This window comes from Berghia stephanieae, chromosome 4 (genome assembly GCF_034508935.2).
Source record: "Berghia stephanieae isolate SIO BIC M18660-M18661 chromosome 4, UCSD_Bste_1.3, whole genome shotgun sequence".
Lineage (NCBI taxonomy): Eukaryota > Metazoa > Mollusca > Gastropoda > Nudibranchia > Aeolidiidae > Berghia > Berghia stephanieae.
In genome coordinates, this window is record NC_088363.1 from 28455014 (window position 1) to 28464349 (window position 9336).

The following is a 9336-nucleotide window of genomic DNA, read 5'->3' on the forward strand; positions in this document are numbered from 1 at the left end:
TGAAGTTGCCCCCATCGCCGTTAATTTTTTAAATTCTCTATTGTCTTCTGGCACTTTTCTGCTCACTTCATTTTCTGTTATAATCAACATAAATGCCAGCTCCACTCATTCCCCTAAAGGCTGTTACTAACTCACAATAGACGATTAAAAAGGCGTTTACAAAATTTAGGAATCATTATTTGTGAATAATTGTCTCAACATTTATAAATCTATATTTATTATAATACGAATAGCATTTGTGTACAAACCAAAAAAAACCCAATCAAAACAAAAGAAAACAACTAATATATATATAATCGAATTGCTAGTATTCTTGAAACATTAATCTTTAATTTTGTATCATGGTTCTTATTAATCTAGCAAAAAAAAAGGTATCTAGACGTCTATTTGCAGGCTATGTGGTTTTATCTTGCAGTCGTTCATGCCACTGACTTGCATTGTAAATCATAAATTAAAATTTCATCATGCATATGGGTGTTCAAATATTCATATCATTGAACGTTACACGGATGGTTTATGTATTTTCATGACGCTTTGACATAGATTTGGATATGAAGTGAGTAGGTTGAAGCATTGCTCAACAATAACTCCTCCTCAACCTCCTACAAAAGTAAACAGGGAAGCTATTACATTATAAATTGTCTTGCCATACACATTAACGATAATAACCCACATGTACATGAAATGTTTAACATTTTTCAGCTAAGAAATCATATTAAACGATATTTTATTTTTAAAGTCAGTTTTATATTCTCACCTACAAATATTAATGGTAATCTGACAAACGAAGTGCATTTCGTCATATCCATTCAAGAGGCTTGGCAGTCTGTGGCTTCTAAATTCCTTCGATTATGTAAACGGTTTACATTTTGTTTGGAATAGAGGATTTATTTGATAAAGATAATGGTATAGATGTTGATATTAAATGTAACCAGTTACCCATCCCTCATAGTCTTCCGGTATTTGGGGCATTATTATTGATTTGTCTCAACCATCTCCCTCTATAAAAACACACGTTTTACTGCTTTCTATAGCTGTTTGTTCCATTTAAATCCGGCGCATTCTTTGATTTAGTCTTCACGTCTCTTTTAAGTCCACCCCCCCCCCCCCCCCCCCCCCGGCCCCCTCACCTTCTATTTTGAAAATTCGGGAACGATAATACCCAGTGATTTAAAAAGAGAAACGTATTCTAGGAACATTTATTTTATTGTTCAGAGCTGATCATGGGGCTAGCCATAATAATACAACTATAACAATGAGCAAGATGCTCAAAACACCAAAGAGTATTATCAAATAAACGAAAATTGCTTAACATTTGCTGCTTCTGCGCAATAAAGTTTTATCAAAGGCTATGGAAGTGAAACTTTTTTTTAAATTTAAGATTTTGTTTAGATTTGTTTGCATTGAAACAAGGTGGCATAACTATTTTAGTAGGCAGATTCTTAGGATTACGGGACGTAAAAGAGCGAGGATGGATGCTCTTTATCGACGGCCAGCATATAGTTATACTAGAAAATAAGATGCAATCACTGTGAAATCAGAAGATCAATTACACAAAGTATGTATCAAGTCTACCAGCAGTGTGCCTTTACACTTCCAGTAAAATTGGTGGAACCAGTTTTTCGTCACCACACGTTTGTTCCCTATTGTTTCCAGGACTAAGAATTCCGCCACTTGTCTGACAATATTATTACATTAATTCTCTCCTTACCGGCCAGATTCAGAATTTCCCCCAAAACTTCACATCCACCCAACACAAAAATATATTTTTCTTACTCAAGCAGAAGATTAACAAGTACATTCTATGCATAATATTGTTCTGCAAAATGAGCTCTACAATACAGTGTCCAGTTTTTATGACAATGATAACCACATTTTCTTCAAATGTTATGAGAAACAAAATTATCAGATGAGAAAGTTGTTGTTTGCATCGTAACGAATGCGACGATTTTCTTGTAGATGGTAAGGAGAGGGTTAACTATCTATAAGCTAGACTCACACTTCAGATTCCTCTCTATCTGTTTGATAATATGACAGGTTGCCCCCCCCCCCCCCCCCCCACTCCCTCTTTTTATTGACTTGTCTCGGGTTAGCTTCTGACTTGAGTTTGTCAATCTCAGTCATATTGTTTTTCTATGCACTTCCATCGATATTCTCCTGCCTATCTTTTCGACATTTCTTTTTATTGGTCACTATGTTATTATTATGATTTCCCAAGGGAATAAGATGTCCTCTTTATATCTTATTTAACAAAGTAGGGAATCAAATCGAAAAGTAGAGTGGCGAAGCTGTCTCAGCAGAACAGAGTTCCGTCGTGGAACAATCTTACTGCCTTACTCTGGAAAAACGATTATTTGAATTTTGGCCAGATCATTCGTAGAAACTTCAAATATCGATGAATGAAAATGACCATGTGAATTCCCAGGTTCGAGACTTTTTTTTTGTTTTTTTTTTATGTTGTTTTTTTTTTCAAAGATGAGGGTAATTGTTCGATTTGTAATTGAGGTACACGTTTTCTGGCCAAAATAATGAATACGTTTGTTGTCTAGAGTACGACAGATGGTAAGCGGGTGGATAACAATAATCGTTAAAACCTGGCACTAAATTGTATCCGAGGAACTAATAAAGAAAATTATGTCTGGTTGTATCGACTCACATGTGGAGAGTCACCTGGTTATGGGCAGTGGCGACTAATGGAAGACCTCTAGTACAAACAGACGCCTAAAGATTATAAATTTCGTTCGATTTTGTTAATTTGAGGAGTACATGACCCCTAAATAAGCGTATCGAATATGGTGAATTTGTGGGACTGCTCTGTATAAAGATTTCTATTGTTTCATTTTTAATATTGTTTTCTTCGTTTTTCGCTATGCATCCACGCTATTGATATGTATAATATTTAGTTGAGATTCAATTTTCCATATTATCTTTATCTTGAAAATATGATGTCAGATTTGGACCACTTGCACCAACATTCTATTTCATTTTGGACATGTTTTGCCCTAAACTGCCGACATTATTCAATGTATGGCTAGCTGTTTGAGATTTGCTCTGGAGGTGAAGAAATTTCATTACTGCTATAAAAATAAATAATTTTACATTGCCGAATCAATATTGATTATAAGTAAATAAAAAATAATAATATAATAAAATAAATAAATAATAATAATAATAATAATAATAATAATAATAATAATAATAATTAATAATAATAATGATAATAATAATAATAATAATAATAATAATAATAATAATGCTTTATTCATCCACGGGATTTTTTTTGTACAAACGTGTTGAACAGACATGATAATAAGTTAGCAAATAAATAGTAGGTGGTAAAAGTATGTATAATGTTAAAGGAATAAAATGTGTAAATTGATTTGCATATTGAGTATTATAAATTCGTGTAAATAAGTTAAGATCATTGTCTTAACCAGTAATCAACATTCTCAAATGTCTTTTTACCTTTTTAACTTGAATCATTTTCAAGACTATACCTTTTTATTTCTCATAGTGCGATTTTTAAAAATATCTATTTGAGACGGGCCACAATATCATAAATAAAGGAACTAAATTATATTGGCCAGAAAAAACATACTGGCTCCATGAACCAAATGCTTTCTTTATCATTCTAATCTATCGACGACGTGCCTGTTCTAAACTTTTATAGATTAATCTTAGCAGACGAAGAAATAATGCTTTTCGAAATAAACAAACGATAAATGAATTAAATCCTCACAATTTCACGCTGTTTCTGGTAAACATGCCTTTTAATGGGTTTCTTCTTCAAGTTGTAAATCGTGACAGCAAGTTCTGTATTTTTGTTTAATCGATGCTTCGTGATCGGTACACTATCCTAAAATATTTACTAATTGAATAAATCAGAGGAGAAACTGCGAGTTGTGTCAATGACAATATTTATTATTATTCAATGCCACAAATTCATTGTTTTAATTGAAGTTAGAGTAGAAATGCTGACTGTGGGTGTTTATAATGTGTAAATACAGTACAATATGTGGAGGAAGTGAGTTAGTCACACATGTCAAACCGTTTAAGTAAGTATAGATAGAATAAAGTTGACGTCACTCGGGTCTTTGTTATTGTTTTTTTACCATCCGCGTTTATGAATAAGTCTCACCAAACTGTATTAATCAGACTATAAACGCTTAAGGTTACCCAGAGTTTTGTGTGTTGGCCCACTATACTTCCGGATGGCAATGTTGTGAACTTCTTAGCCAAGCGCATACTATCTATAGTGATAAAAACATGGCATTCGACTAAAAATGGGTTACACTCAACCGAGCAAGAACAAAAGAGGGGAAGACCGGGTAGAACATGTTAAAGTGGCGGACAGTCAGTGTAATGCGGACATCCATTGCAGACTATGGAACACATTCTCTTGGAATGTAAAACTTGGAACCGACGTGAACTGACAATGATTCATGAAGCTGCAGCCCAGAGGCTATGGAATGAAAACAATAAGACATACTTTGGGTTTGAAAAGAGTCGTTATCTAGACATCATTGACTGCAAACCTGCTTTAATTTTGGTTTGGATGGTGTCCAAGGATGCGCGAAATAATCTTCCGCAACAATGTTTGATAACAGGTTATTAAAACTTTTTGTAAAGAAATTCATGCAATGTCCACAAACAGAAGCAAATGTAAAATTAATGTTCACATATTTGATTATATCTCTGTTAGGATTTGAACTTGTTTTTCTTATAGAGTGTACCACAAACTCTGGGTACACGCATAGGACTTCACTCTCCATTATTATTTATACATTTTTGTTGTGGGCATATATGGTAAAACATTCGCCTTAGGATCGGAAAATACAGGGTCGAGCCCCGTTCTGATCGACGCGTTTTTTAAAACTTGGACAAGGCTCTTTACTCACAGTTTCTCATCGTCTCTGTGGGAAATAAGACTGGAATATTGCCAAACAGGCGTCCTTGCTCGTCCTACATGCCAAATGTTGATTTAGCTGGTGACCCCTTGTAAAGCGCTTTAAGCACGTGTGGTGGATATTACGCTATATAAATGCTCAAGTATAGCTTGTGGCACTTTAGTCAAATCACAGGGTTTTACACTGAAAAAGAAGTCACGTTTAGTTAAAATACTATTCAGTTAACCCTCTACATACATTCCATTTTCCGGATTTTCCCCGAAACGTCATACCCATCCAACATAAAAATTGCTTTCTAAAGCTCTAATACAAAAGGATTAAGGAAATGTCACACATAATTTTGTTCCGCTGGACAAGCTCTTCAACTCAGGAATAAGTACTCATAACGGTAACAAACATATTTCTTAACATTTTGTGATGCACAAAAACAATTAGAATGAGAAAAATGCTGGTTGTGTCGTACAGAATGTGACGGTTTTCTTATACTTGGCTAGGAGAGGGTTAGATCACAGTTTAAAAAATCGTTTTCTAAGGGAAATATGATGAATTATTATTATGTTCCCAGACGTTATTGATGCTAGGCGTTTAGGTAAAATATTCACTACATCCACTTGCCGGATATAACGCAGCCAGACACAAAACCCCTTAAAGGGTTATAGCCTGATTGAAGTAATCACCAAAATGTCTGTCAAAAATGATAAATAGTTGAGTGACGTTAGGTTCGTTTCTTCTATAATGTACATCATGTGTATGGCCTCATTTGTGTTCCCTTAAATATTTACCTTTAAAAGCAAAGTTATTCCCAGATCTATACTTCAATTTATAATATCAATATTAATAAAAAGTAAGACTTGAAATCTATCTTCTCTCTTCAATAAGACTAATAAAAATCAATAGAGCTTGTATGTATAATCTTATAAAAATGCCATGATTAGAGGAAATATAGCTCTACATAGTTAAATACATTAGGAGCTGTAGAGTTCAAACGAGTTTTCAAAATAGCATGTAGATCTAGAAATAATAAATCATAAATTGGTGCCAAATATTCATTGTTTTTATTCGATATCAAACAAATTTAACCCGATACATTTTAAATAATCGAACGAGCATTGCTAATGTCACCACCAAGGAAATCAATTTTAAACAATACAAAAGTTCTAATTATTATAATTGAACCGATTGTCTTTTTTATCAATAAACAGAATGGAAATGCTTCTGTTTACATGAAAATTGCATAAAGTTATACTTTGAAACTTCAAAAAAATTATTGTTGTGTTAGACATTGTGAAGGTTTTGTTAGGATAGAATTGCTTATAATAGATATACTAAGTACCGTATTATATGAGAACACCTTTCATATTTAAAGCAGCGATAATTCTTATATTGCAATGTAGAGGCTGTTGCCAATAAGTAGTCCTTAATTCAGAGCCATTAGGCCCGTGGAGCTCGAGTTTAAACAGGTTTCTATAGCGTGAAAGAGACAATAGCAATTGCTTGTTCAGTCTATCGCAAAGTACTTTCCGCGAGATCTAATTGACTCAGTTACCCAAATCACTGCTGGGTGGACAGAGCGGTCAGAAGAAAGTCTCGACTTCACTTGGAGTCGAACTCAGTACCTTTGCATGTGAAAAGAACACTCTAAGAACTGAGCTATCTGGACCCCCAAAAGGAACTTTCAATTTCTTATATATTTTCATTTTACTTTTCAAAGCCCGGGAGTCAAATAAATATTGAAATTGTGTTTGGTGCGTTAAGACTCATTTTCTTCTTTTGACTTTCTATTCCATACTTAAAACCTTCCCGAGCAACATTCAGCCTGGATTGATCCACACATCAACATTTTAATCCATTTGTTATTGAAAATTAATTATGGTTTTATTACATGGCCAATGTTTGAAGACGACTTAATTTGTTGCACAATGTTCTAATTCGACCTCATTCGTGAGGTAGCATAAAAAAACCCTGTCAGTTTTTTCACAGCAAACAGCAGAAATATAACTAAACGCGTTAAAGATCTGAACAAGTGTGTATGAAGGGCAAAGCAGGAAGGGAAAATACAAGAAAAAATCCCTACCTCGACTGGGACCGAACCTCAGACCTTCTGATTACAGGTCAGACATGATACCGTTAAACCACAGAGGTTCCCGATAGTTGGGACAATTTTATCGGGATTCTTTCGAACATCAACAAATCGACGTCACGATCGATGGTCAACACTATAAGATGGTGTGTGTCTATCGACCACCAAGCAAAAGCGTTACCAACTTTCTACATCAACTTTCTACATCATTTCCACGATTTGACTACTATGTTGGTCCTTCAGACCCCCAAATTTGAAATCGTAGGCGATTTTAATATCCAAATCGACAATGGCATCGATTCATCCGTGAAACAGGTTATTGAAAAGTTAAAATCGCTAAACCTGCAACAACTTATCAATGAACAGACGCATGAGAAGGGACATACTCTAGACCTTTTGATCTGCAGTATGGATGATGACTCCATTTCGTCTGTGACTGTAGACCATGATGGTCCAGCAGACCACAACATAATAATGTGCAAATTGAAATACTCAAAACCAAAACGAATTAAAAGAACAATAGTCACCGGTAAAACCAAAGACATTGACATTGAACAATTGAGGCTGGAAAAACTTAAATCTGCCATCACAAACAAAGTTACCAAAGGAAATAGCGTGAATAGAAAACTAACAATTTGTGAAGAAACTTTGTTATCTACTTTGGATAAATTTGCACAGCTGGAACCCAAAACCATCACCATCAGGCCCAACACGGACTGGTTCAACGAAGCCATGAGAAAATCGAAACACAAGCGGCGACGAGCAGAGACATAATGGAGATATTTTGGAGTAAAGGAAGACAGGCCAATCTACAAAGCTACCAAACGATTGGCAAATAAACTCATTTCGGAATGTAAACAGTTTAGTTTTTAATATAATATTGTACTTTGTAAATATTTGAGTATAGCGGGCCCCTTTGCTTTTGACTGGATGGGACTTGTAGGTAGTGCCAAAATAGGTACACGTGCTGAGTGGGGTCTTCTAACTCCGATAGTGAGGTCCCTTATAATCTGTTTTTATTTCAATGTCTTTGTTCTGGATTAAGATTGCTCAGAATCCTTCCTGGTCATCGCGGGTATCCTTAGCTGGGAGGGAGAGAGTCAAATATTCATAATATTGCCTTTTTTTAGAAAGGTGTTATTCCCCCCCCTCTCTCTCTCTCTCTCTCTCTCTCTCTCTCTCTCTCTCTCTCTCTCTCGTAATCATTTTAGTGTATCCTTTATATCCTTTATAAGGGGACTATTGCTTGAGGCTGGCTGGTACTTTTACGTATTGTCAAAATGGACACCTTGATGGATTACGTTTGATCCCTATTTGAACCAGTCCCTTTTGTCTTGCATTTTATTTGGTGCTTTTTATTTCAGATCCACAACGTTCTCTCTATCATTCTCCTTTTCACTAGCGCTGAAATGACCTTATAGTAATAGTAACACAATCGTCGTAAAAACCGTTTTAAAAAAAAACAACCTTTAAAAACCAACAAATAGATCGCTCGTAGAATCTTCTGTTCTCTTTTACGTCCCCTTCGTCTTATATTTCCTTTGGTGCGTTTAACATCGGATCTGCATCTTTTTTTTCCTTGAGCTCTATTTTATAGCGCAATATCCACTAAACGTGCTCAAAGCGCTTTAGAGGGGGTCACTGACCAACAGCAAAACGTAGCATGTAGATTGGGACATGACGCCTGTTAGGCGATATTACATTTTTTCCAACAAAGACAATGCTGTTACTCATTTTACTCCCGAGTAGAGAGCCTTTTCCAAAGACTCGACTATGGGCCGAGTGTAACTCGAACCCTGTACCTCTCGATTTGAAAGCGAGTGTCATACCACTAAACCACATATCCGCACATCCCTACCATACTCTTTTTTACTGGCGCTGGAATGACACAAAAGTGTTCAAGCGCCGTAAAATCAAGACAAACATAACAAAACGACATAAGCAAGCAACAACAAAAAACAACAGACTAATTATTGTATTCTAATAAATAATTATATCCTTGCTCTTTTCCCTCTCTCTTTTCGAATCCGCCAGCTTAAGGTGTGGAGCTTGTTTCACATCTACTGCTCTCAACTGTTGACCTTCGTTATCGAGCATCAAAAGGGTAAAATCCACAACAAAAAAGCCAGAGGCTTATAACACTCCAGACCAATATAGTTAATTTAGATAATTCGTATAAATAATTAGTCCTTTCTCAAACCGATTGTCACGACCACACTATACTGCAATTGAGTTCATAGTAACAGATAACACCACCCTTTAGGGAAGGGAAATAACTCTAATGCTTCAGATAACATCCAAAGAGAAATAAATTCCAAGCTGCTCATCTTCCCTTATACTCTCGTTGGA